The sequence below is a fragment of the Balaenoptera ricei genome, chromosome 1 (genome assembly GCF_028023285.1).
Source record: "Balaenoptera ricei isolate mBalRic1 chromosome 1, mBalRic1.hap2, whole genome shotgun sequence".
NCBI classification, from domain to species: Eukaryota; Metazoa; Chordata; class Mammalia; order Artiodactyla; family Balaenopteridae; genus Balaenoptera; species Balaenoptera ricei.
In genome coordinates this window covers 184,463,139-184,489,669 of record NC_082639.1, presented here as the reverse complement: position 1 = coordinate 184,489,669, position 26,531 = coordinate 184,463,139, and the positions used below count along the sequence as shown (strand labels likewise).

The window sequence follows — 26,531 nt, the reverse complement described above, 5'->3', positions numbered from 1 at the left end:
CAAAGAATTACTTTGCTGTAGAGTATGCCTTCAAGATTATCATGCAAAGCAAAGAGAGCGTGGAGGAAACACATGATTAAACTCTTTGGCCTAGAAATGATACACATTCACATTATATGGTCCCAAACTAGTAACATAGCTTCACTTAGCAGAAAGGGGGCTTGGAAATTAGATCATCACTTTCTGGCAGCAACTTTACACTAGAGAAGGAGAGTGTGGATCTTTGGAGGTCAGCTTGCTGTCTTTCATACCGCTGTTGACGTGTGTCTCTCCAGACTACTGTCTCCAGACTCAAACACACACCCTTTTGACAAAAGTGGCGTCATACTGTAAGACAAAACATATTAAACATTCAATTTGTAAGCTAGATAAATAGTTCTTAGAAGTGAAATGTGCCTTGTCAAATTTGATGCTCCATTAAAATGTATATAAGAAAACTAAAAGGAAAAGGAAAGATTGGCTTTATTAGGTATGCAAAAAGAGAAAATTTAAAGAAAAATTAAAAGTAGCCCTTTCTTTTTATAAAATGCGTTGAAAGATTAAGAAACCAGGCAGTCAGTTGGGGTTTTAAGATATTCGGGAATTTTTCATTTTTTATTTTATTCTGTTTGGAATATGCTTAATTTTAGCTAAGTTATTAGAATTTAAAGATAGGTTGCTGGAATACAGGTGGTTATCGTTAATTACATCCAGCTGTCTATAAGGAAGGAGAGAAGAATCTTAAGTCTTAGGTACCAAATTTGCAACATTTTCTTGTGTGAATTTCAGGAGATTAACATACATATTGTTTCTTGGTCTCTGTGGCTGGCATTTGGTAACATTTAGTAATAAGTTAATATTTTTTTAAGTAACTTTTTTTTGGGGGGAAAAATTTTAGATTTACAGAAAGGCTACAAAGATAGAAGAAAGTTTCTGTGTGCTCCTCATCCAGTATCACCTAGTGTTAACATCTTACCCAATCACAGTGCATTTTGTCAAAACAAAGGAATAATTAACACTAGTACAGTGTTATTAACTAAACTACAGACTTCATCTGGATTTTACCAGTTTTCCCTCATATGTCCTTTTGCTGTCAGTATCCAACCCAGGCTAACATACTGCATTAACCGTGGTCTCCTAAGCCTTCTCCAGTCTGTGAGAGTTACTTAGTCTTTCTTTGCCATTCATGACCTTGAGACAAATTTTAAAGAGTTCTGGTTTGGCATTTTGTAAAGGGTCTCTCATTTTAGGTTTGTCTGATATTTTCTTATGATTACACTAGGATTATGGATGTTTGCAAAAAACACCTAAGGTGAGGTGTTCTTCTCATTGCACTATATCAGGGGCCACATGACGTTAGTGTGGCTTAAATCCGGTAATCGTAACCTTGATCGTTTGGTTAAGGTTGTGTCCATCAGACTTTATGGGTATTTTTTACCATATTAAATAATATATGTAAAATATACAGTATAAATATAAATAATAATCATAATGTGTATCTCTGCAGGGTTGGAGTCTCTTCAGTACGTTTTGTTGATGATTTACATTCAGTTCTTATGGGCAGCATCTGTGGCCATAAATACTCTTCATGACCTTGAGCATGTATCCACCTCCTCATATATATGTGTTATGATATATATAAGTTGATATATATGTGTCGCTTCAACATTCTTTTAAGGGGGAATAAAAAGTTAACCCTTTTTGCACAGTCTGTGTGAATTGATGTCAATATCAGGGACCTCAAGCTAGAAAGTGGGTGTGGAGGAGGGAGCATGTGACAGTTGGAAGTACTTTGCATTTGCAAGTTACATTGATGCTACAGAATCTGAACACTGAGACCTGGGCCAACAGGCCAAGTACTGTCCCATGTAGCAAACAGCTACTGCATATTAATAATTGAGCATTTAGGTCACCCCAAATTAGAAAATTCTGTGACGTTTCCTATAGCTACTACTGGGCCTAGTAGTGATGTGTGGTGTTACAAGGGATCTTGTAACCAATGGGCAAAGTAGGAGATGCTTCTGTCTCAAAGTAAGGGAAGGCGTTCTGTTGGGGAAAGACTTCTAAGAAACGAATGCACGGCATACATAAGTTAATAAATTTGTGCCTAATGCATAGATTTGAAAATTAGCAATGCCTTAGAATTTGTCCTGTCCTTCTACCCAGTTAGAAGATCCTGGAAAAATCACTACTCTTAGTATAGTTTCTCTTAGTATTTTTTTTTTTCCACATAAGGAAGTTGATTTATGATTTGATATTTATACATTGTCTGCAGATTAACATATGATCATGACAACAGGTACAAGAAAGTATTATTTGTAGATAAGATGACAATTATCCTTCCGTTTGACTTTTTTTTTTTTTTAATTAATTAATTAATTAATTAATTTTACTTTTGGCTGTGTTGGGTCCTCATTTCTGTGCGAGGGCTTTCTCTAGTTGCGGCAAGCGGGGGCCACTCTTCATCGCGGTGCGCGGGCCTCTCACTGTCGCGGCCTCTCTTGTTGCGGAGCACAGGCTCCAGACGCGCAGGCTCAGTAGTTGTGGCTCACGGGCCCAGTTGCTCCGTGGCATGTGGGATCTTCCCAGACCAGGGCTCGAACCCGTGTCCCCTGCATTAGCAGGCAGATTCTCAACCACTGCGCCACCAGGGAAGCCCCCCGTTTGACTTTTAATTTAGGAAATTTTATCCTTTTGCTACGAGTGTAAATAATAGTTCCTCCTATAAGAAGAAATTTTAAGCAGTAGCTGTTATCTTTTTATTTAGAGGGTTTTTTTTTTTTAATGCTTATGCAATTCTTTCTGTAATTGGAGATTTAAACTGCTGTTATGGAAGCATGGTTTGACTAGGTTTTCAATGATTTTTGCTTTGGTACAGAAATGAGATTCTTGTTGCAACTAACGGAGTTTCTCTTCTTGGAGAACGTGCAGTCACTGCCATTTGGCGTTGCCGTGAAAACAGGAGATTAGATGCCATCCTTGTTTACAGCAGCAGTGATATCTCTTCTGATCAGACAGTAGCTTCTCAGAATGTAGAGAAAAGCAAACTCTGTGCCTAGGGTTAGGCCCAGCTTTGTTTGCCCCAAGTCCCTGTGCTCTGGCTCCCGCACGTTACAGCATTTGTTTTATTGTTACAGTCTCAGTCGTTAACCCCAAGGCATGTCCACATGCTGCATTAGCTGTGTCAGGTCCATAGGCTACCTACAGCCAGGCTCTCCTTCTGAGAATCTAGGTCTTCCATTGAGCCTAAGTCACCAGCTGAAACACCTGAACTCTTGATCAAGAGCACTTCAGTGATGAGAGATGTTCTAATAATGTCGAACATCAAAATATAATAAAAGCAGTTTGGGCCTTAAACTCTGTGCACACCTGAACTGACCTTTCTCCAGTAGACTTTGAGTCCCACATTCTGAGGTCTGCGGTGTTGGGTGACTTTAGTCCGATTCTAAACTTTATCTGTTACCCCACAATATTAATTTAGATTCTCTGTTCTGTTCATTCTATTTCCTTAAGTACTTTTCTTTAGGAATTCTCTGTTTTGCTGTATTTTATAATATTGGAATCTCCATGGTCATTAGACTACAGACTAACCAAAACTTTCTTCCATTTTTGTCATTGCTGTTAGGCATTATACTTGCCATGTCCCATTTAGAATCTGATGAGCGAAAGCATCTTGGTGTATAACAGACTGAAATATAAAGATATACTAAAGAGGAGTGCTCGAGGAGTGGCAGTCTCAGAAACGTGCCATAAGGAAAAATAGAAAAGGAGATTGTGGCAGGGGGAAGCAGCCTCCTCTCGAATAGGATTGCCAAGTGTTTAAAGACAAAACAAGGAAGATGAGAAGTGGCTAATGGCTTCTATGTGGCCTGTAGCTTCTCACAGGGTTGCACGTCAATAGCACTTACGCTGGAGTGATTCAGAGGAAGTTCTTTGCCTGGCTCCGAGCTTCAGTGTGAGCCACATGTGGAAGCAAGCCTGGGGGAGGAATGAATGACAGAGATGCTTCCAGTAAGGACCTCGATGAGGATGGAAGGTTTGAGACTTGAAACGTGAAGCAGCCAGCACTCCGCAGTTTTCCGTGTGGTCCTGTGGTTGGATAAAGACAGTGTTTTAGGAGTATTGGTTGGATAGCCACAGACTATTTAACAGTTCTGATTGCCTACACACTTAATGTTTAATAAACGTACCCTGAAATATTTGGTCCAGTTCATGTTCTTAATCCAAGTTTTTGGTAAGAGTTTATCCTGTGTTTTACGTATTGTTAATAACTGCTGGTGACCATGGCAGTAGGTACTATTGAGTGCAACTAGTGATGGGAGAACTTAAGGGGAGATTGTGCATAGATTGAGGTTCTTATGACTGATTTTCTTTTAGCAGCAGCTCTAAGGATTTATTGGCTCTGACTCCTTCCACACATAGGAAAGTAAAAACTAGCAGCCAGACCCATGTGGCTTCCACAGTGAAGTATTGTTCCCAGGGGTGCATGAGCAAGTTGAAAACATAAGGAAAAAGTAGAGATGACAGTGTCTCTTAGTGGGGGAACGGAGAAATTGTTAGATTATTTAAAAACCATAACATAAATATTGCCACTATTTGCAATTTACCATATGAGAAAGAATTCTGAGTCATGAAAGTGACTGGTCTTTAAACTTATTCTCCCAATATCCCACTGCCATCCCTAAAAGATATAGACCACTGTCTCCTGAAAGCCTAAAGGATCAAAAAGCTGCATACTGGGATTTAAAACGAAAACACTGCAAAAACTTTAGGGAGGCCACCAAGGACTCTGGAAGCATCTCTGTTAAAGGAACTGACCCATTATAGTGCTTGTAAACAATGTTTATGCCCAGTGAACTAAGTGGCTTCTCCAAGCCCTTTTCTGAAAATGATAGGTCCTGACATCATGTAGAGTATGTGGAACAAAAACATTGGGGGCAAAGAATCAAAACAGTTTAGACAGATAACATCTTTGAGACAATCTGATAATGCTTGTGTTCCAGAATTACAGAGGGAAGGAAGAATGAAATGGGGTCATCGGCGTCTTCCTGCAGCTCTGTAAATCTGTTGACGATTGCCAAACTCAGAAAGCCATGTGAAAAGAGAGCGAGTCAGAGTCAGGAGGATCAGAGGATATCTTTGACAGTCATTTCTGGTAAGGGCATTGGAAAATCTGCTCATCTGAATTCTGGGCAAATGTGGGAAGGAAGGTTTTGTGTCTGGTGATTTGATCTCAACACAGAGAGCAAAAGAAGTCCCTATTAAATATTTGATAAATTGTCCTTCCATCAGTGTGCTTACAAAACTGCGGAACGGATTTCTTTTACCAGCTGTGAAAGTGTAATGTATTATAGACAATATATTAGTGTAGAGTTACCACACAGAGAATCTTTGGAATATTTGCATACACCATATATATTCCTTGTCTATTCTAGTGGTTAGCTGGATGACTCATTTTCAGGCTAATATTCAAGCTAGGCTCTATCTAGTGCTGGAGAGAACTGGATTTGAATCTCAACAGTCACTTGCTAGCTGAGGAATCTTGGGCAAGTCACTTAGCTTCTCTAAGCTGTCAGAAAAAGACAACAATGGATTGGGCGTGGAGTACGAGAGGAAAACAGGCATCAAGGATGGTGCCATAATTTTGGCTGGAGCAGTTGGAAGGACAGAGTTGCCATCAGTAGGGATGAGGGTTTGTGGGGAGGGAAGAAGGGTTTGGAGGTGATGCTCATTGTTGGCTGTATTAGATTTGAGACACCTTTTAGATATACAGGTGAAGATGTTGACTAGGAAGTTGGATATAAAAGTCTGGAAAGAGGCTTGGGAGGGAGATAAATATTTGGGAGTTGACAGCATGTGGATAGTATTCAAAAACGTCACTAAGGGAGTGAGTGAAGATAAGGAGATGTTCTGAGGCTAAGAGGTCGGAGAGAAGAGGAGGAATGCATGAAGGAACTTGAGAAAGTCTGGCTGTGAAGGAGGAGGAAGTCAAGAGAGTTGGTGTCCTGGAAGCCAAGGGAAATAAAATATTCCAAGGAGGAGAGAGTCATCACTTGCGTTAAGTAACATGAGGACTGAGAGATGCCAAGTGGATTAAACTACTGGGTTATTGGCAATGTTGAGTAGAATTGTTTTTAGAGGAGTGGTGGAGATGAAGTTAGTAATGGATTTAAGACAGAAAGAGTGGTAAGAGGTGGGAAAATGAGATGACGAATATAGACAGAGTTTTCAGGAGTTTGCTGCAAAGAGGAGCAAAGAATTAGGACTGTAGCTGGCAGAAAAAGTGGGGATCAAAATCCTTTTTTTTAGGCAATGAAAAATAGCAGTGTTGGTGTGTGATGTGAAAGACCCAGAGATCCGGTATGAAAGGAAGGATTGCTGTTCAAGGAGAGAGGAGAAACGCTGGGCCCAGTCCGCAGGCAGCTGCAGGAGAGGGGATCTCGGTTACCTCTGCCGGGAGTGCAGACTTTGCTAGATGGTAACTGGTGAGAAGGAAGGACATGTGGGCACAGACACAGGAAGCAAGGTTGCTGGCCGAGAGCGAGTCTAGGAAGGAGTGTTAGAAGTGTGGGGAGAGGGGGCAGTTCTGAAATAGTATCCAGGAGAGAAGGAGTTGCAGTGTCGTGGGTGATCAGTTCCAGAGGCCCATCCAGGAGTGGTTAGAACACACAGGAGGTTAGTTCTTTTCTTTTGTATAAACATTTCAGCCTTCCGGATCATCTAAAGGGTTTCAAAAGTCTTGAAACAGTTACATTCTCGCGAGACTGAACTTCTGTCAACCTTAACTATCACTGCAGGATTTGTCTGTGCTATAACTGGAAATATTTGTTGAGCTCACGCATTGCATCAGCACCATGCTGAAGGGCTGAAGAAAGAATTTAAAATTTATGTAAACCGTCTCTATTTGGATATGAATAGAACTTCCAAAACCAACTTCTTGAATCTGTTCTCCCCGACCTCCCCACCTCCGCACCGCCACGCCCGTCCGGTTCCTTTCTGCATCTCCTCCATCTCAGTAAATGTCACCACCATCCATTCACTTGCTTTTAGCCCAGAGTCTTGTCAACGCACATCCAAAATAGCTCTCAAGAACTGTTGACTCCCTTTCTTCTCCGCTTGTGTCACTGTAACTCGCGCCATCCTCCCTCCTCACTTAGATTGTTACAGCAGGCTGCTCACCCATCTCCCTGCTTCTGCCTGTGCCTCTGCTGAGTCCACAGTAAGCCAGCCTGCTCAGCGCCACCCTGTCTGACAGCCTCCAGGGGTCTCCCATTGCGCTTAGGATAAAACCTGTGCTCCGCCGGCAGGGCTGTGTCTGAGCTTGCCTTTCTGCCTGAGTTCAGCCTCTTCCACTCATACCCTTGCCCACCGGATTTCAGTCATCCGGGCCACCTTTTCTTTCTTCTCAGTGCTTTGCACAAGTTAAGGGCTTTCCTGTCTCAAGGCCTTTGCCATTTGTTATTCCCTCTGCCCGGATCCTAATCTCTCAACTCTGTGTAGCTGGTTTCTGTTAATTGCCTTCTAAAGACTTTTTTTATGCTCTGATGCCATCTCCTCAGAGAGGCCTTTCCTGGCCATTCTACTCAAAGTACCCTCTTCTTGTGTCGGAGGTACTCGCTATCATAGTATCCAGTTTTCCTTCACAGCATGCAACGGATTCTGAGTCTGTCTTGTTTAAAGTTTTATTCTCTGTCTCTTCCTGCGCCTACTAGAAATAAGCTCCTTGAGGACCGGAATTGTGTGTGTCTCATTCCCTGTTTGTGCAGCTTCTGACACAGTGCCAGGTGCATGGGGGTCGCCCAGGAAACGATAGGAAGTGCTGATAAAATAATGGAAGCCAGAACGTGAATGTTTCCTTCCCTTTTACATTTCCTACTTACTTGTCAAGAAGCTATCTTGCTGAGTTGTGTGTAAGTCAGTGGTGGATGAGTTAGTTGTACTGCATATCCTGGAGTTAAGAGCGTGTGCTCTGGAACCATACTTCCTGCATGAAAATGACTGTGTAACTCTGGGCAAGTTACTTAACCTCTCTGAGTCTAATTTTCCTCATCTGTAGAACAGGGCTAATAATAATAATAATATATATCTATCGCACTTTTCTGAGGACTGAATGAGTTAACTTAAGCATACTGTCTGGCATAGTAGGGACTCAGTAAATATTACCTAATATTTATGTTTAATTCATACATGACTCATACCATTTCCTATCCATAGAATCAACAGCTGAGGAAATAAAAATAATTTAAATAGCTTTTAATGATATTTGGAATATGCCATATGTTAGGAAATAAGCTGTTTTAAATTATCTTAAAAGTTCCTGTTTGATAAGACTGATATATTTATGCAAAAAGATTATTGGTTCTCTGGCTGCAGCTTCAAGAGTGGTTCAGTGTATTTGCTGAAAATTGTGATGGTGTCTGGCAGTGTGCCACAAAACCAGTTTCGTGAAATTAAACTGACAATTAGGAAAACCATGTTGAAAATAGTGTTAAAGCATCCAGTGTGGAAGTTGTTCTATAAAGACCTTTCTTGTAGTGTGACTTTTCTTGCTCAAAGGAGAGTGCTTAAGAGTAGCAGCTATCCTATAAACTGACATGGCTTAAAACGTTTGCACTCCACGAAGAAATAGCTGCATATTTCTCCTTAAATCTTGTTCTGTTCTATGTAAGTTTTTGTTTCAGCTTTGCTGAGGGCATGAGGACTTGTTTTCTTACGAAAAGAAGTCATTAATAGTGCTCATCAGAATGTGATGGCAAACCTCTGTATTAAAGCCTAAAACAATCTTTAGCATTCAACACAAAATTGCTTTCACGGTGCTAGTTCCCAATCTCAAAATAAAGGGAAGAAGCTTTGTCACCAGGGTAGCCTTCTACTTAGATTTCATTCTCTTTCTCTTTTGGACAAGGGAATGAGAATACAAGGAAAAAGACCCAGAGAATCATTTAGACACAAACCTTTGGGTAAAGGGGTTTTCCATTAAGAGTAGGCTTAGAAAGTCAATGCCTGCTTTCTGAAAAGGCAAAAAAGGTTCCTGGTGCCCTGCCCAGTATTCAGAGTCTGGCTTCAGCACTGCAACAGAGCAGCCTCAAATCCCAAGGGTACTACAGGGGTCAGGCCAGGCTCTGCTTGGCTGAATAGGTACTGGAGCGGGTTGGAGCAATATGCGTTCCCAGGGCGAGGAGAAAAGAGGCAGGAAGGAAACGAGAGCTCTGCAGACATTTCCAAACAATTGGAAATAACCGAAATGCTCTTAACCTTTGTTTCTTAAATTCATTGGTGCCTGGCGTTATTATTATTTTTTTGCAAAGAAAATTTTTATTGTATAGAAAATAGCTCTTCACATGGTTACATAAATTATACAACCATGAGATGAAGGCAGCATTATTATCACTATTTTACATATGTGACAGCTGAGACCCAGGTTAATTTTGGGAAGATCTAGCTGCTCTATTTGAACATATTCTTACAGCGGGGTAATGAACATATGGTAAAAAATTCAAATCTTAAGTGTATGCCTTGTAACCTGTTACAAATGTAACTTAAACATTGTAACTACAACCAAGATCAAGAGGCAGAAAATGTCCATCACCTTAGAATCAGTAGAAACTGAGTTCATTTGTCACAGGGCATCTGCAAGGAAAAGAAAAAAATTAATCATTTATTTAATAATTGTCTTTAACAGTTATTTTTGTGCACATCTTTCATTGTATTATACACTAACAGAGTTTATGCAATAAACTTTGCAAGCCAGGTTAATAGCACAGATGGAGAAAGTGATCAAGTTTGAAGCTCCCTTTTGTTCTCTTCCCCTTAGCCCTGAAGCAGTTTATGGCAGGGGTCCCCAAAGGTCTGTCGCCTGTTAGGAGCCTGGCTGTGGCACAGCAGGAGGTGAGCGGCAGGCGAGCGAGTGAAGCTTCATCTGCCCTCCCCGTCGCTGGCATCACCGCCTGAACCATCCGTGAACAATTTCCCCGCCTCCAGGGAAAAATTGTCTTCCACGAAACCGGTCCCTGGTGCCGCCAAGGTTGGGGACTCCTGGTTATGGCATATTTGGAAGAAGTTGAAGTAGAATGTGGTGCTGGATGGGTAGGGGATGGAAAGTTATTGAAGATATTCATTGAGCTGCTTTTTTTAGATCAAGTTTTTTTTTTTTTATCAGTTAAAAGATTTTGAGAGAACCAATTTGATGCATATGAGTGCATCTCAAATTGTACCTTTGTATGTTATGACCAGAAATCTGAGCATATTGAAATTTTGAGAACAGAGAAAAATGAGTGGTCCTAATTTGTTCAAGGAAGTACAGGTATTTAAGCTAAAACTGAGTGTGTGGATAGACCAGATGCTAAAAGCTGAATTTTCCTCCATTGCTTGAATGTTCTGACTCAAATAAATGATAGGTTTTGGAGAATTTCAGAGCTTTCCAGTGGAAAGAAAACCGCAGTTTTAGAGATGAGTCACGGGGTTTGAGTATCAATTATGCTCAAGTTTTTGCAGATATATTTCGTGAGCTAACCTTAGAAGTTGTTTGAGTTACCAAGTACCCATCCTTCAAGAGAGGGGACAAAGTGAATCTTTGAATTCCTGGAATTTTAAACTTCGGAACCGAGTGTATCAATCTTAGAATATCCTTATGATTTGGAACATACGGCAGAATTGTAGACCTAAGTCCAATGGCTTACATAATCTCTTTCATGGAATTTCTAAAATCAAGTGAAAGCTAATAATGACTGATTGAAACCTTGGGTTATAGACGAGATATTCTCTAATAGAACTCAGTTTTTTCTACCTTCCCAATCTGCTCCCAGGTCTCAAAATATTTTAGTCTGTTAATATTTTCATTAAACTTGATCAATATAAACAGTATTGGTCTTATAACTGAGTACTTTTGAATGCATAAATTTAATTAAACTTTTGGAACCACTTTTGCATTATTTCCAGAAATTGGAAATGTACAAAAGGCTCCCCTGTCAAAAGATTTTTGAATGTATAGATAGCTTGCTGTAGAAAACATTCATTTGACTGCAGGGAAGAACAGAGTTGTTTTTTGTTTTTGCTTTTGGATAAATTTGCTTTATAAATTCAATGCAGTTTGTCAGCAAGCATTATACACTTCTTTGTCTTTTAGCAACCAGTGTATGTTGTTCTAATTAAGAAACGCCCCTGATAAGCTTCTAGGAGGGTTCTGCATTTGAGGAAGCTTCAGGCAAGTATACCTGTGTTTGTGATTGAAACATGAGTATAATGCTCTGGGTTGGGGGAAAACATCCTGTAAGCTGTAACTTGAAGATGAATTTTGAGTAGCATAAAGGCAGCATGAAATTGGAGCAAAGCTAGATCAGGAACCTGAGGAAAGAATCACTCACTTCAGCAGCTGTGGCCAGTGACCAGGGAAAGATAACTCTCTGAAAGAATAGTAAATAATGCACAGCTCAATTTCAAAGTAACAATGAGCATGAGCGAGTTTGGAGGTGAATTGTTCATTCTACTCAAGCACAATGGAATAGCGCCTTCTGAAATGGAGTTTGTTTCTTAATTAATTAATTAATTAGCTTTCTGTACTTGAAGACCCTCACCAATGAATATTATATTTACTACAGTAAAATAAAATTTCTCTGAATATATTTTGAGGATTTTTTTTTTTGTTTAGACTTTAAAATTTTTTAAAGGTAATTATATACGAATCCTAGGATGAGTAAGTTGGTCACTATTGAGTCTTTTTAAACTTTACTCCATTTCCTTGAGCAGTTTATTTAAATGTTATAATCCTACGTTTCATTGAATGTTATAATCCTATGCTCATTCATTCGTTCATTCATTCATGTTTACCGCGTACTTACTGTTTGCCGAAACCTGTGGCATGTGCTAGAATTGCAATGATAAACCAGGTTAAATGTTATCCTTGCAGTTAGCGAATTGGAGGTTTGGTGTGCTTGTGTTTAACCTGTGCTCTGAGAGATCCTGAAGGTTTCAGGGGATGCCTCAGGGCCACCAGTAGAGGCGAGTGGGATGGGAGGAGAGGGGCCAGAAGTTCCTGGCTCATCTTTTTTCCACACTTGCTCTTTCTCTGTTTTACCCTTTGATCTGAAAAGATTTCAGTTGCATAAAACATCTGGATGCTAAACCAGTTTAAAATTCACAATCCAGTTAGCCTAACTGCTCCCAACAAGTCCTCCTTTTCCAGTCTCTTCAAGTTTTCACTTATTTGCTCAATGAACATTAGACATCAGGGATTATGCTGAATGTCACAATGGATTATAAAATATAGTCGTTGCACTCAAGAAGTTTTTAATCTAGTAATATTTTGCTCAACTATTTTAAGATGAGAGCTGTTGAGGTGACCTCCACCAGGTTACAGCTGTTCTGCAACGCCTCTTCCAACATTCCTCTTGCAGTTCAAGGGCACACTTGTGGGCTGGTGGAGGGGCAGTCAGGAGCAGTGGTTGCTGTGGGCTCGGGAGAGTGTGGACCACTGACCCTGCCCATGGGTGGGACTTGGCCTTTGTTCATAGTACTGCATGTTCACACACAAGCCATGCCGGGAATTGACTGAGATTTTGGCCATCCAGGTGAAGAAGAACTTAAATAACTTTCCAGGGATGAGCAGTGCCTTTTGTATTAATCACAACTCCTCTCCTTTCCCACGATTGACAGCAGCAGGTCATCGTGTCACTGGGTAGCCAGGCCGAGAACTGCAGCCCCGAATTAGCTCACGTAGTGCTTTATTTACTGCTCTTGGCTGCTTAGTAAATGGCCGTGGAACTGAACTGGATAGGAACAGAGGTCCTGCCCATGCAGACCATGAAGCTACGTATACAGAGGTGCCTGGAGTCGAGGAAGCGGTGATGACCCTTTACCTAGTGCTCAGTCGGCGGGTGGGGTTAGGGTTCCTTTAGCCTCAGGCAGTGCTGACCTGCCTGGTAGGATGACTGGGTCGTCTGAATGAGTTGATTCGAGGGGATTCTGTTAGAGAGCATCTCTCCCCAAGTGCCCTCCTGGCTTTTAGAGTCAGCACTTAAGTTCTTTCACTAATGGTTAAAGCAGTTCGTCTGAAAACATATCTATTAAAATACGGATCCCTCAGTCCCCATGCCCTCCCAAGGTGTATTGATAACTTATGTTATCATCGCTCCTTTGAATCTTGTATTATTTAATTCATCAGATTGCCTTCAGTTAATTTACAGAGACTCTGATAACTAGGACTGATTGAAAGAAAGGCAGAAATGTGCTTCCCGAACACAAGGCTCTCTGCATTGAAGATCTAAGATGCTGTAAAATGTAGCCTTGTTCCTTCAGGAGGCTGATGCGTGGAATTAGAGGTATTAAAAAACACCCCAAACCCCAAACTGTTTCCTCCACGGTTTTGTCTCTTGCCAGTTCTAACGTTCAGTGTTACAGTTCCCAGCTGGAAGACTGGGCACTGGAGTTGAAAGCTGTTTTCATTGGTAAAAGATGATAAATGCTTTCCCATATCTATATTTAGGTATGCTTCATATAAATTTTTAGATTTGCAAAGGGTATGCAAAGGGTATGCAAAGGGTATGCTTCATATAAATTTTCAGATTTGGTCCTGAGCCATATCTATACTGAAGGAAAAGAAAATAATGAATGCAGGTCAGAGAGGACGCATAATTCTGTACATCTACTACTGAACTTTTAGTTTAGAATAATAGAGGAATTTCTACCAAGACCCCAAATGACTCATTTATCTCAGTATGATGTCTGAAGAAGGACTTATATGCCATACTTTAATATTTATTGTTAATCACAATCAAAAAGAATATATTTTAAAATCTGAAATGCTCTACATGGAAGCTTGTATTAGGTTTTGGATTTGAAATTTTTAAGAGTTCTGGAATTTTAAAACTGAAAACTTCCATTAGTTTATTTTTTAAAATATTTCAAAAGATGTAAACTATACATTGGAATCTTTGGTATACCCTAAAATCACCTTGAGTTAAGTATTGCGAAATTTAATTTGGTCTGCTTATCTAATTAATGAGATCTGATGATAGCTGGCTTGTGTTCAGAGTGATGTAATGCTGAAGACATTTTTTTCAAGACTAGGCACACAATTGACTCACTAAGTAATTTCTATTTACCATTGTGTTATTCTCCTCTACTTAGAGACCTCAGTAGGCCAGACATGTTTAGTTTCTTAGGTAAAAGTAGGGTAACTATCATGTTTTCCATTGAAAGTCAAAGAGCGCTGGGCATCTATCTGAAATGGAATGAGACACAGCAGAGACATGACTGATTTATGGTTTAGAAAATCTAAACAAGCTTCTAAACAGGTCAGTTATTCTAATTACCATCTTGGATTTTATTTTTGGAAGTTTGTTGTCAAAGGATAAATTTCATAAATTTACGTGAATTACTTTTGATAAATATGCAAAGTCAGCAACCTTTGATTACTCCCTGTTATCGATAAAGTCCAGATTATTTTGCCTTTCATTCAAAGTTCCTCATAATGTGGCCTCTGCTTTCTTTTCCAGTACTACATCCTAGTAAACTTCAGTGCACACCTTCACTCTCGTTGCACTGGTCCAGCACACGACATGTTTGTCCTTCCTCTATTGCTCCATCCCCCCGGACTGTGACAGTACCCCGTCACCTCTGCCCACTCATATCCTAACCATCTTTCAAGTTCCTGTTGAAGTCTTCCCTCATGTCTGAAGTTCTCTGTGAACTGCTCTGTTCCAGTGTACCTCTACTCCATTTCCAAGTTCTTATGACCTTGTCTACATTAGTGCCCACTAAGTGCCAAGCATTGTGCTAAGAGCTTTTTCTTACTTAATCCTCGAACTCCATGGGAAAGGTACTCTTCTTATCCTCATTTTGCAGGTGAGGAAGCATCTCAGGAAATTTAAATGAAAGCCACCAGCTAAAATTGGTGAAGCCCGAATTCAAATACATATTCTTATCTACTAAATAATGTTATGTTACATTAATAATTAACCTTTCATCCATTTTAATCTCTCCCCCACCCCAGACTGTAAATTATTTTGGAATTTTTCAGTGTTACAATGATATTTTCAACCTCTCTGACGCTGACCTTCTCCTGCACGTGGTTCCTAGCATAATGATCTACATTTGGTTGAATCTCGATAAATACTTTTTCATTAAAGAAAGAAAAACATATATTAATGTACTTTTACCATAGATTTATATCTTGTTTCCTTACCTTTTTTGCAAACATATACTTTTCTCTGTAATAAACAATGATTTATTAAGATACCTCAGTGATGTGAGATATTCAGTGTATAAGTGCCTTAGAAATGTTACCGAATTTTTAACCCCAGGAACATTGAGGTATTCTCAACTCTGGGGCACTTTATTGATATAGTCATATGATAGACTTTGAATGTATACAACAAACCTTGGACAAAATTTTGTTTACATTGTCGTATGCCAACCAATGTTTGTTGAGAAAAAAAAAAAATGAAACTGTTTCCATGGAGAAGAACTAGGAATCAGCACAAGGGGAAGAAATGTCCATGGAGTCCTCAATACCTTGAATATTTCTCTCAGTCTCTGTGGTTATGATTTCATCACTTTAGTGTTGAGACATGGAAGGGTGAGTGAGTGGGCAAAGCTGAAGGTGAAGAGAAAGAAGAAATGGACATTAAAGATGTCTATATACTATAAGTTTACTGTGTTTTTTCATTAAAAGGTCTTAGTTTTTCTCTAGTAGAAAAAGAAAATTGAATAAATGAATGAATGAGAACTAAATCTACAGCAGGGCCTTGCTGCCAAAGATATTAAACATGGGATAATGTCTGTGCATGTAACTATCTTTAGCATCCATTGCTAAATAAAACCTTGATACCATGCTTATATCATCCCTTTAAAACCTCTTAGGAACAAAATGTAGGAACAAAATATATTCATCTGAAAGTTAAGATGGTTATAGCTATAGTATCACTGAAATACTCTAAAACAGCACGTCCAGCATATCATCACACGTGGTTAATCTTATTTCCCCAGAGGACAGTGTGGCTTCCTGAGTTCCAGGGTAACTATCAACAAAAAGGTGTGTGTAAACAATAGCACATAGCATTACCTTGGCAGATAGAATAATCTTCCCTCATGGGTCTGATTTCTAAACAATTTTACTTTGAGGCTTGGTTATAAATTGGGTGGGTGGGGAGAACTTTTTGCCAAGATACATTTCCAAATTGAATGAATGTGTTAGGCTTATTTAGAAGGTCTAGGGGAGGGGTGGGGAGAATCAGTTTTTAAAAGCTATCATGAAAATAAATAAATAGATAGATAGATATAAAAGCTACCATGGCAAGGCATTTCACGCACACACAAACATGCTTAGTGTCTTAATTTCAGCTCCAGAGTTAAAACATTAAAGTCTCTTAAAAGATTCTCATATAACAATTTGTGTTGAAAATGCTTTCTGGCTAGTAATACATTATTTGTGGATGCATCGTTAATTCACACATGGACTACTAACTCTACTCAGATGCCAGAGATTTCTGTTGGATTACTTCTAGGTCGTACACATCATTGTCAATAATTCTAGAGGTAAAAACTAGCTTGTCATCTGGCTAGATATGAGTTAAATTGATAAACCCATGGTAGTGAAGGAAATCATATACTCGAAGAAACAAGGTGTAGGTCTCATTTGTATTCACTGGGAGTGGTTAAGCTCAGAACCTTATCTCTGGTTCCTATTCTTAATCCTCTCTGTTTGCACCATCAGATAGAAAATCTTCATTGTTAGTCCTCCTGCTGAGATGACTAGAAACTTCCTCATTGAGGGCACTAGAGTGAAACCTTACTTGATTATGGGAATGCCACCTGACTTCCCTTGGAAAGACATTATGATAAAGCAAAGATTCAGAATTCATTAATAAAATGAAATTGGATATGTATTCTTATTCAAATGCTTTCCTCTCTTAAATAATATTTAAAACTAATGTTTCCTTAGATATCTGTTCAAACTGCTTTTTAAAAAGGAGGGTCCAAATATGTTCAATGAATTCTATTTTTATTTTCACTGAACAGGCCCACTGTAAATAGAAATTGTATGTGATTGTGATTAGCTATTTCTTAATTCATGTAGAAGAAAAACTTTTCAATTACCAATACATATATATTCGATTCTTTGAACTTGAGTCATATACCTAAGAATTAAACTCATAATTATCTGTCATTACTTTTGTTTTAGATTAATATTCCAAGGGTTTTTCCTAAACATATTTACCACAGTTGAAATTTACAGGCCCCTTGTTTTTGTTTTTTTTTTAAGTTGATTTTAATTTTTTACTGAAGTATAATTGACTTACAATATTAGTTTCAGGTGTACAACATAGTGATGCAGTATTTTTATAGATTACAAAATGATAATGATAAGTCTAGTTAACATCTGTCACCAAAGTTATTACAATATTATTGACTATATTTCTTATGCTGTACATTACCTTCAGTGACTTATTTGATAGCTGGAAGTCTGTAACCTCTTAATCTTCCTCGAATACTTCATTTATCCCTCACACCCTCCCCTCTGGCAACTACCAGTTTGTTCTCTGTATCTGTGAGTCTGTTTCTGTTTTATAATGTTTGTTCATTTATTTTGTTTTTTAGATTCCACATATGAGTGAAATCATATGGTATTTGTCTTTCTTTGTCTGACATTTCATTTAGCATAATACCCTCTAGGTCCATCCATGTTATTGCAAATGGCAAGATTTCCTTCTTTTTTATGGCTGAGTAATATTCCATTATGTGTGTCTATCTCATATCTTCTTTATCCATTCATCCATTGATGGACACTTAAGTTGCTTCCATATCTTGGCTAGTGTAAATAATGCTGCAGTGAACATAGGAGTGCATGTATCTTTTTGAATTAGTGTTTTTGTTTTCCTCAGGTAAATACCCAGCAATGAAATTGGTGAATAATATAGTAGTTGTATTTTCAATTGTTTTAGGACTCTCCATATTGTTTTTTGTAGTGGCTGTACTAATTTACAGTCCCACCAACAGTGTATGAGGGTTCCCTTTTCTCCACATCCAATCAGCACTTGTCACTTGTTTTTTTAATAATAGACAGCCAGCTGTTCAGACACATGTGAAGTAATATCTCATTGTGGTTTTGATTTGCATTTCCCTTATGATTAGTGATGTTGAGCATCTTGTCATGTGTCTCTTGGACATCTGTATGTCTTCTTTGGAAAAATGTCTATTCAGGTCCTCTGCTCATTTTTCAATTGGGTTGTTTTTTGGTGTTGAGTTGTATGAGTTTTTTTGTCTATTTTGGGTATTAACCCCTTACCGAATATATCATATGCATGTATTTTCTCCTATTCAGTAGGCTGCATTTTCATTTTATTATGTTGAGGTATGTTTCTTCTATACCCATTTTGTTGAGAGTTTTTACCCTACATGGGTTGAATTTTGTCAAAAGCTTTTTTTGCATCTTTTGAGATGATAATACGATTTTTTCTTCAGTTATTTAATGTGGTGTATCACATTGATTGATTTGCAGATAAAGCCATCTTGATCATGGTGTATTATTCTTTCAATGTATTATTGAATTCAGTTTGCTAATATTTTGTTGAGAATTTTTGCATCTATGTTCGTCAGTGTTATTGGCCTATAATTTTCTTTTTTTGTGATATCTTTGTCTGGTTTTGGTATCAGGGTGATCCTGGCCTCATAGAATGAGTATGGAAGTATTCCTTCCTCTTCAATTTTTTTGGAATAGTTAAAGAAGAATAGATGTTAACTCCTTTTTAAATGTTTGGTGGAATTCACCTGTGAAACTATCTAGTCCTGGACGTTTTTTGGTGGGAGTTTTTTTTTTTTTTAACTGATTAAATTTCATTAGGGTAATTGGTCTGTTCCTGATTCAGTCTTGGAAGAAGGTCCATTTTTACGAATTTGTCCATTTCCTTTAGTTGTCCATTTTATTGGAGTATAATTGTTCATAGTAATCTCTTATGCTCCTTTGTATTTCTGGTATTGATTGTAAGGTTTCCTTTTTCATTTCTGATTTTATTTATTTGGGCCCTCTCTTTGTTTTTTTATTCTTGAGTCTAGTTAAAGGTTTATCAATTTTTTAGATTTTTTTCTAAGAAGCAGTTTTTAGTGTCATTGATCTTTTGTTTTTGTAGTCTCTGTTTCATTTAGTTCTGCTCTGATCTTTGTTAGTTCTTTCCTTCTACTAACTTTGGGTTTTGTTTGTTTTTTTTTTTAGTTCCTTTAGATATAAGGTTATTTATTTGAGACTTTTCTTGTTTCCCGAGGTAGGCTTGTATTGCTATAAACCTCCCTCTTAGAGCTACTTGCCCTGCATCCCATAGATTTTGGAACATTATGTTTCATTTTCATTTTTCTAAAGATATTTTAAAATTTCCTCTTTGATTTTTTCATTGACCCGTTGGTTGGTTTGTAGCATATTGTTTAGACTCCATGTGTTTGTGTTTTTTGCAATTTGTTTCTTGTAGTTGATTTCTAATCTCATATTGTTCTGGTTGGAAAAGATGCTTTATGAGATTTCAATATTCTTAAATTTGTTAAGACTTGTTTTGTGGCCTCACAAGTGATCTATCTTGGAGAGTATTCCATTTGCACTTGAAAAGAATGTATTTTACTGCTTTTTAATGGAATGTTTTATATATATATATATATATATATATATATAAAATTACTTGGTCTAATGCATCATTTAAGGCCAGTGTTTCCTCCTGATTTTCTTTCTGGATGATGTGTTCATTGATGTAAATGGAGTGTTAAAGTTCCCTACTCTTGTAGATTTTGCTTGTTTGTAAAATTCTTTATCTCTTCTTCAGATCTGAATGATAGCCTTGCTGGGTAGAGTACTGTTGGTTGTAGTTTTTTCCCTTTCATGACTTTGAGTATATTGTGCTACTCCCTTCTGGCCTGCAAAATTTCTGCTGAAAAGTCAGCTAGCAGCCTTGTGGAAGTTCCCTTGTATGTAACTGGTGCTTTCCCTCTTGCTGCTTTTAAGATTTTATCTTTCTCTTTATTTTTTGCCATTTTAGTTATAATGTGTCTTGGTATGGACCACTTTGGATTCATCTTATTTGGGACTCTTTGTTCCTCTTGGACTTGGATGTCTGTTTCCTTCCCCAGATTGGGGACGTTTTCAGCTATTATTTCTTTAAATAATAATAAATTTCTTCTGCCCTTTTTTTCTGTCTCTTCCTGCTGGGATCCCCATAACGTGAATTTTATTAGGCTTGATGTTGTCTCACAGGTGTCTGAAACTATCCTCATTTTTAAAAATTCTTTTTTCTTTTTTCTGTTCAGCTTGGGTGATTTCCACTACTCTGTCTTCTGGTTCGCTTATCTGTTCCTCTGTATCAGTCTACTGTTGATTCCTTGTAGTGTATTTTTTATATCAGTTATTGTTTTCTTCAGCTCTGTTTGGTTCTTCTTTACATTTTCTAACTCTTTGTTAAACTTTTCACTTCGTTCATCCATTCTTCTCCGAGTTTGTTGAGCATCTTGATGATCATTACCCCAGACTCTTTATCAGGTAGATTGCTTACCTCCACTTCACATAGTTCTTCTTCTGGGGTTATGTCTTGTTCCTTTCTTTAGAACCTATTTCTCTGTCTCCTCATTTTGCCTAATTCTGTGTGTTTATTTCTGTGTGTTAGGTCAGTCAGTTACATGTCCCAATCTTGGAGAAATGACCTTATGTAGGAGATGTCCTGTGGGGCTCAGCGGCACACTCCCCTCTTGTCACCAGAGCTGTACACTCTTGGGGTGCCCCCTGTGTGGACTGCATGGGTCCTTCTGTTGTGTTGGGACTGACTACTATGGGTGTGCTGGTAGGTGAGGCTGTCCCCTGGCCCAGTTGACTGCCAGGCCCTCCCTTGTGCAGTGGCTGCATGCCCACTGGTGGGCAGGGTTGGATCCCATCCAGCTTGGTGTGCAGCCCCGGGGGGGTGGATCTCATGGCTGGTGCCCATGGGTGGTGGTGGCCCATTGGTGGGTGGGGCCAGGTCCTACCACAACCCTTGTCTTTGAAATTTCATCCCAGGATCATTCAACAAATATCTGTGACCATTAAAGGCCGTGGTGGATAGGCAGATTTTCACATTTTGGCTTTGTTATGAGTGACTTTGCCATATTTGGTAAGAAAGAAGTAAAAAGAAACCTTGAGTTTGCCCTTCATTTAATTCATAAAACAAAGAAAAAAATTTTAAAAATCCATCCAAACTGCCTTTTACTGAGTACGAGGCTATCCTTCAGGATTTAAAGCAGTTTCAGGTTTGATCATTCATCCTCAGATATCCTGTGTTAAGGTTAGGTGGTATCCAACTCACTTAAAAGCTGATGAAAGTCATATGACCCAGCAAGTAAGCTGGCAGGAAAGAGCCGTTTTTAGATCTCATCTGGTGCTTCCATATACTTCATATACTTTAAATGCTGACATTTTTTTACCTATGAGTTACATAGGTAAACAAAACCTTAGATCAACGTGTTTCATTTGATGCAATCCTTAAGAAAAATGTCAGTGGGATAGATTTTGTGAAAGAAGAGTAATGCAAGTATGTATGGTGATGGTAGAAAGATATTATTTTGTAGAACAGATTTATTACAGCAGAGTTGGCTGACAGAAGTATTTCAATGAAGCAAACTAGTAGGATTTCCATACTGACTTCTATTTTTCCTTGAAATGTGATGAGATAAAAACTGAGCATCTGGTAACATGCTGGTGACACAGTGCCTAGTGTGGCTTTTGTTTACTGGAGCACCAGTGGGAGTTTTATCTGTGGGATATTGTCATTCCAATTTAGCAGTTTGTTTTGTTTTTACAGTATGTTCCAGCATCTCATTTCGACCACCAGCTGTTTCTGGGTTCCTCCTTCCTGTCTCCTTTTGTTTATATTCTATCTCAGAAGAAGTCAAAACTCTGAAGCTTTCCTTCCTTGAGTGAGAATGAAGTGACAAATAGGTCCAAAGCAAAAACAGACCTCACCAGAGTAGGTCCTGTGTCAGCCAGGTTAGGGAGCCGATAAATTAGAGAGTCACCCACATTGTGTGATTGGAGAAACTACTGAGCAATACCCTCTGCTCAGAAAAGACACCTAACTCATTGTTCTGCCATAGTGCCTACATCCCGGACATGAGATCTATTTCTTTAAATCGAACTTCACATTCAAGAGTCTGTTATTGAAATGTAATTACTCCTGGAAGGAGTCGTTTGTTTGTTTGTTGCTTAACCAACTAGCTTTGGCCTAGTGGAGACCTGAGAACTCTTTGAGAGTAAAACATTCTAGGAAAAGGGAGGTGATTGCCTTGAGGGACTATTTTCATGATTCTTCTATGAATACTGTAACTGTTTTTAATTAGAATTTTTTCAGTGGCTCTGAGAAACACCTTGAAGTCCTTCTACTCTGTTTTTTTTTTTTTAAAGTGTTGCTTGATTTTTTTTTAAAGCAATTACTTTTCCAAGAATGAAAGATATGATATGTGACAGAAAATGAAATGGGAGTAGTCAAAATAATTTCACCTAATTCACAGTTTAAGGAAGTCTTACCCATTGTATTGCCTTTTAAATGTCATGTCACAAAATGAAAAATTAGAGCTACTTTACCTGGAGAAAATGTCCTTATTAATTTGATTTGGATTTACTTATAGATAGGAATGACTAGAGTTGATTTCTTCAGAGGATTGTCTGCTTTGATTTTGTATTGGCATCTGCCAGGCCAAGAAGCTTAACTAATACTTTCCTGGTGTGTTAAATGCTTTGTATTTCTGTTACTAGTTCCCTCAGTCATTTCCTTACTGGAAATCAAAAGTGTTTGGCAATTACAGAAATAACTTATCTAATCACAGTCTGCCTCACGGGCTTGGGTAGGACAAAGGAAACAGTGACTGTTTTCCATTTAATTTTGGGAAACCCACATATGATAGCTGTTGCTATGTGTACATTAGGAAAATAGTTACCTGAAGCAGACAACTCACCTTGGAGAGTTTCTAAACTTACCCAAAGAGCCTATTCTAAGAGATCAAAAATTTAGCAGTTGCCTTAAGATAGTTGTCACTTCCCTAGTTTTAAGTAAATTACTACCTCTTCCAAAAGTTGATTTCACGTAGCTTTACTGCCTAAAATTTGCTTTCTCAAAAGTGACTACAGTTTATTTTTTAAATGAAATTGTTACATGACATTAATCATTTTCAATATTATCATAGCTTCTAAAGTGACTCATGATTAATAGTGGAATTTAAATATCCAACTGAAAAATCAAAGTGTGAAATTCTGGATGAAAAACAAGTTTTAAAAAGAATGCTGTGGTACTACCCTGGTGGTGCAGTGGTTAAGAATCTGCCTGCCAATGCAGGGGACGGGTTCAAGCCCTGGTCCGGGAAGATCCCACATGCTGCAGAGCAGCTAAGCCCATGCGCCATAATTTCTGAGCCTGCGCTCTAGAGCTCGCGAGCGACAACTACTGAGCCCATGTGCCACAACTACTGAAGCCCGCACGCCTAGAGCCCATGCTCCACAACAAGAGAAGCCACCTCAATGAGAAGCCTGCGCACTGCAATGAAGAGTAGCCCCTGCTCACTGCAACGAGAGAAAGCCTGAGTGCAGCAATGAAGACCCAGTGCAGCCAAAAATAAATAAATAAATGAATAAATTAAAAAAAAAAAAAAGAATGCTGGAGTTGTAATGGTAATGATCATGGTGGTGCTCATGTTTGGAAAAACTATATACAGAAGCAACATTTAAATCATTGATATTTTTGGTATATACTTAAGAAAGTGTTTAGTTTTTGTAAAAGTACATCATTTGGATTTAAAATAAAACTATTTTTAAGAAAGTTCTACTTGTTATAGATTTAAAAACCCAGCTCTTTAGCCAATGTTCTAAGGTATACTTATTTGAATAAATGAATTATAAAGTTTTTGAAAAGTCTATCGATTGATACTAATATCAGTATATTAATAGGGCTAGACATTCTATTATTTTATAATGCTCCTGATTTTAATACCGATTTCTTAATGATACAGGACAGATGTCATTTTTATGACAATTCACAGTTTAGGAAATTATAGCCAATTATCTTTATAGGTATATATGCTATATTTTGTTTCATTTCTAGAAAGTGTAATTGGTTCCTGAGTCTAGAGTAAGTTTATCTACATTTGAATCTGGGCTGTTGCACTTAACCTAAGTGTCACTTCAAATAAGCTAAACTGTGGCTAAGTTTTCTCATCTGTAAAATGGGTTGACAATAGTACCCATTTGATAGGCTTACTGTGAGGAATAAATGTATTAATTAGCAATAATGAATTACCCTAAGCTCTTCCTGTTGTGCCAGATATATAGTAAGAGGGCATTAAACAATTATCATTATTACTTGGTTATAAAGACTGTATTACCCAATAATGCTGGAGTCATAGAGATCTGGGTTTAATTCCTAATCCTAGACTTATCAGTTAAGTGACCTTGGACAAGTTAGTTAACCTTTTTGATCTCAGTGTTAGCATAAATATAATAGGATTGTTGTACTGGGTAAGTTTATCTCATGTAATTTAGCACATCTTTTGGATAGATTAGATATGATAAATGGCAGCTCAAAAAGGAATGTAGTTTTCTCCTTTTTTCATTTCTAATTTTACTGATTTGCGTCCTCTCTCTTTTTTTCTTGATGAGTCTGGCTAAAGATTTATCAATTTTGTTATCTTCTCAAAGAACCAACTTTTAGTTTTATTGATCTTTGCTATTGTTTTCTTCATTTCTGTTTCATTTATTTCTGGTCTGATCTTTATGATTTCGTTCCTTCTACTGACGTTGCGTTTTCTTTGTTCTTCTTTCCATAGTTGCTTTAGGTATAAGGTTAGATTGTTTACTTGAGATTTTTCTTGTTTCTTGAGGTGAGATTGAATTGCTATAAACTTCCCTCTTAGAACTGCTTTTGTGGCATCCCATAGGTTTTGGGTTGTGGTGTTTTTGTTGTCATTTGTTTCTATGTTTTTTAAAATTTCTTCTTTGTTTTCTTCAATGATCTCTTGGTTATTTAGTAGTGCACTGTTTAGCCTCCATGTATTTGTGTTTTTTACAGTTTTCTTCCTGTAATTGATTTCCAGTCTCATAGTGTTGTGGTAAGAAAAGATGCTTGATATGATTTCAGTTTTCTTAAATTTTCCAAAGCTTGATTTGTAGCCCAAGATGTGATCTATCCTGGAGAATGTTCCGTGTGCACTTGAGAAGAAAGTGTATTCTGCCCCTTTTGGGTGGAATGTCCTATAAATATCAATTAAATCTAACTGGTCTATTGTGTCATTTAAAACTTGTGTTTCCTTATTTATCTTCTGTTTGGATGATCTGTTCATTGGCGTAAGTGGGGTGTTAAAAGTCCCCTACTATTGTGTTACTGTCGATTTCCCCTTTTATAGTTGTTAGCATTTGTCTTACATATTGAAGTGCTCCTATGTTGGGTTCATAAATACTTAAAATTGCTATATCTTCTTCTTGGGTTGATCCCTTGATCATTATGTAGTGTCCTTCCTTATCTCTTGTAACAGTCTTTATTTTAAAGTCTATTTTATCTGATACGAGTATTGCTGCATTCCTATACACTAACAACAAAAAATCAGAAGGAGAGATCAAGGAAAGAATCCCATTTACCATTGCAGCAAAAGGAATAAAATATCTAGGAATAAACCTACCTAAGGAGGCAAAAGACTTGTACTTAGAACTAACTGTGAAACACTGATGAAAGAAATAAAAGATGACATAAACAGATTGTGAAATATATCATATTCTTGGATTGCAAGAATCAGTATTGTGAAAATGACTATACTACCCAAAGCAATCTACAGATTCAGTGCAGTCCCTATCAAACTACCAATGACATTCTTCACAGAATTAGAACAAAAAATTTTACAATTTGTATGGAAACACAAAAGACCCCAAATAGCCAAAGTAATCTTGAGAAAGAAAAACGGAGCTGGAGGAATAAGGCTCCCTGACTTCAGACTCTACTAGAAAGCTACAGTCATCAAGACAGTATGGTATTGACAGAAAAACAGAAATATAGATCAGTGGTACAGGATAGAACGCCAAGAGATAAACCCACGTACATATGGTCACCTAATCTATGACAAAGGAGGCAAGAACATAGAATGGAGAAAAGACGGCCTCTTCAATAAGTGGTGCTGGGATAACTGGACAGCTACATGTAAAAGAATGAAATGAGAACACTCCCTAGCACCATACAAAAATAAACTTCAAATGGATTAAAGACCTAAATGTAAGACTAGACACTATAAAACTCTTAGAAGAAAACACAGGCAGAACACTCTTTGACATGAATTGCAGCAAGATCTCTTTTGTCCACCACCTAGAGTAATGAAAATAAAAATAAAAATAAACAAATGGAACCTAATTAAACTTAAAGCTTTTGCACAGCAAAGGAAACTATAAACAAAACAAAGAGACAGCTTACATAATGGAAGAAAATATTTGTAAATGAAGCAATGGGCAAAGGATTAATCTCCAAATATACAAACAGCTCATGGAGCTCAATATCAAAAAAACAACCCAATCCAAAAATGGG

The 26,531-nt window shown here is 38.0% G+C and overlaps 1 long non-coding RNA gene across 6 annotated transcripts in view; it reads left to right on the top strand.

The window, feature by feature from the left end:
• LOC132354178 (uncharacterized) overlaps positions 1 to 26,531 on the top strand; it is a 359,922-nt gene that overhangs the window by 41,090 nt on the left and 292,301 nt on the right. The window contains exon 6 of one of the 6 annotated variants that reach the window (XR_009499205.1): positions 4,983 to 5,134. The exons of the other annotated variants lie outside the window; for them this stretch is intronic. This is a non-coding gene — a long non-coding RNA (uncharacterized LOC132354178). The remainder of the gene's footprint in view (positions 1 to 4,982; positions 5,135 to 26,531) is intronic. 6 annotated transcript variants of the gene reach the window in all.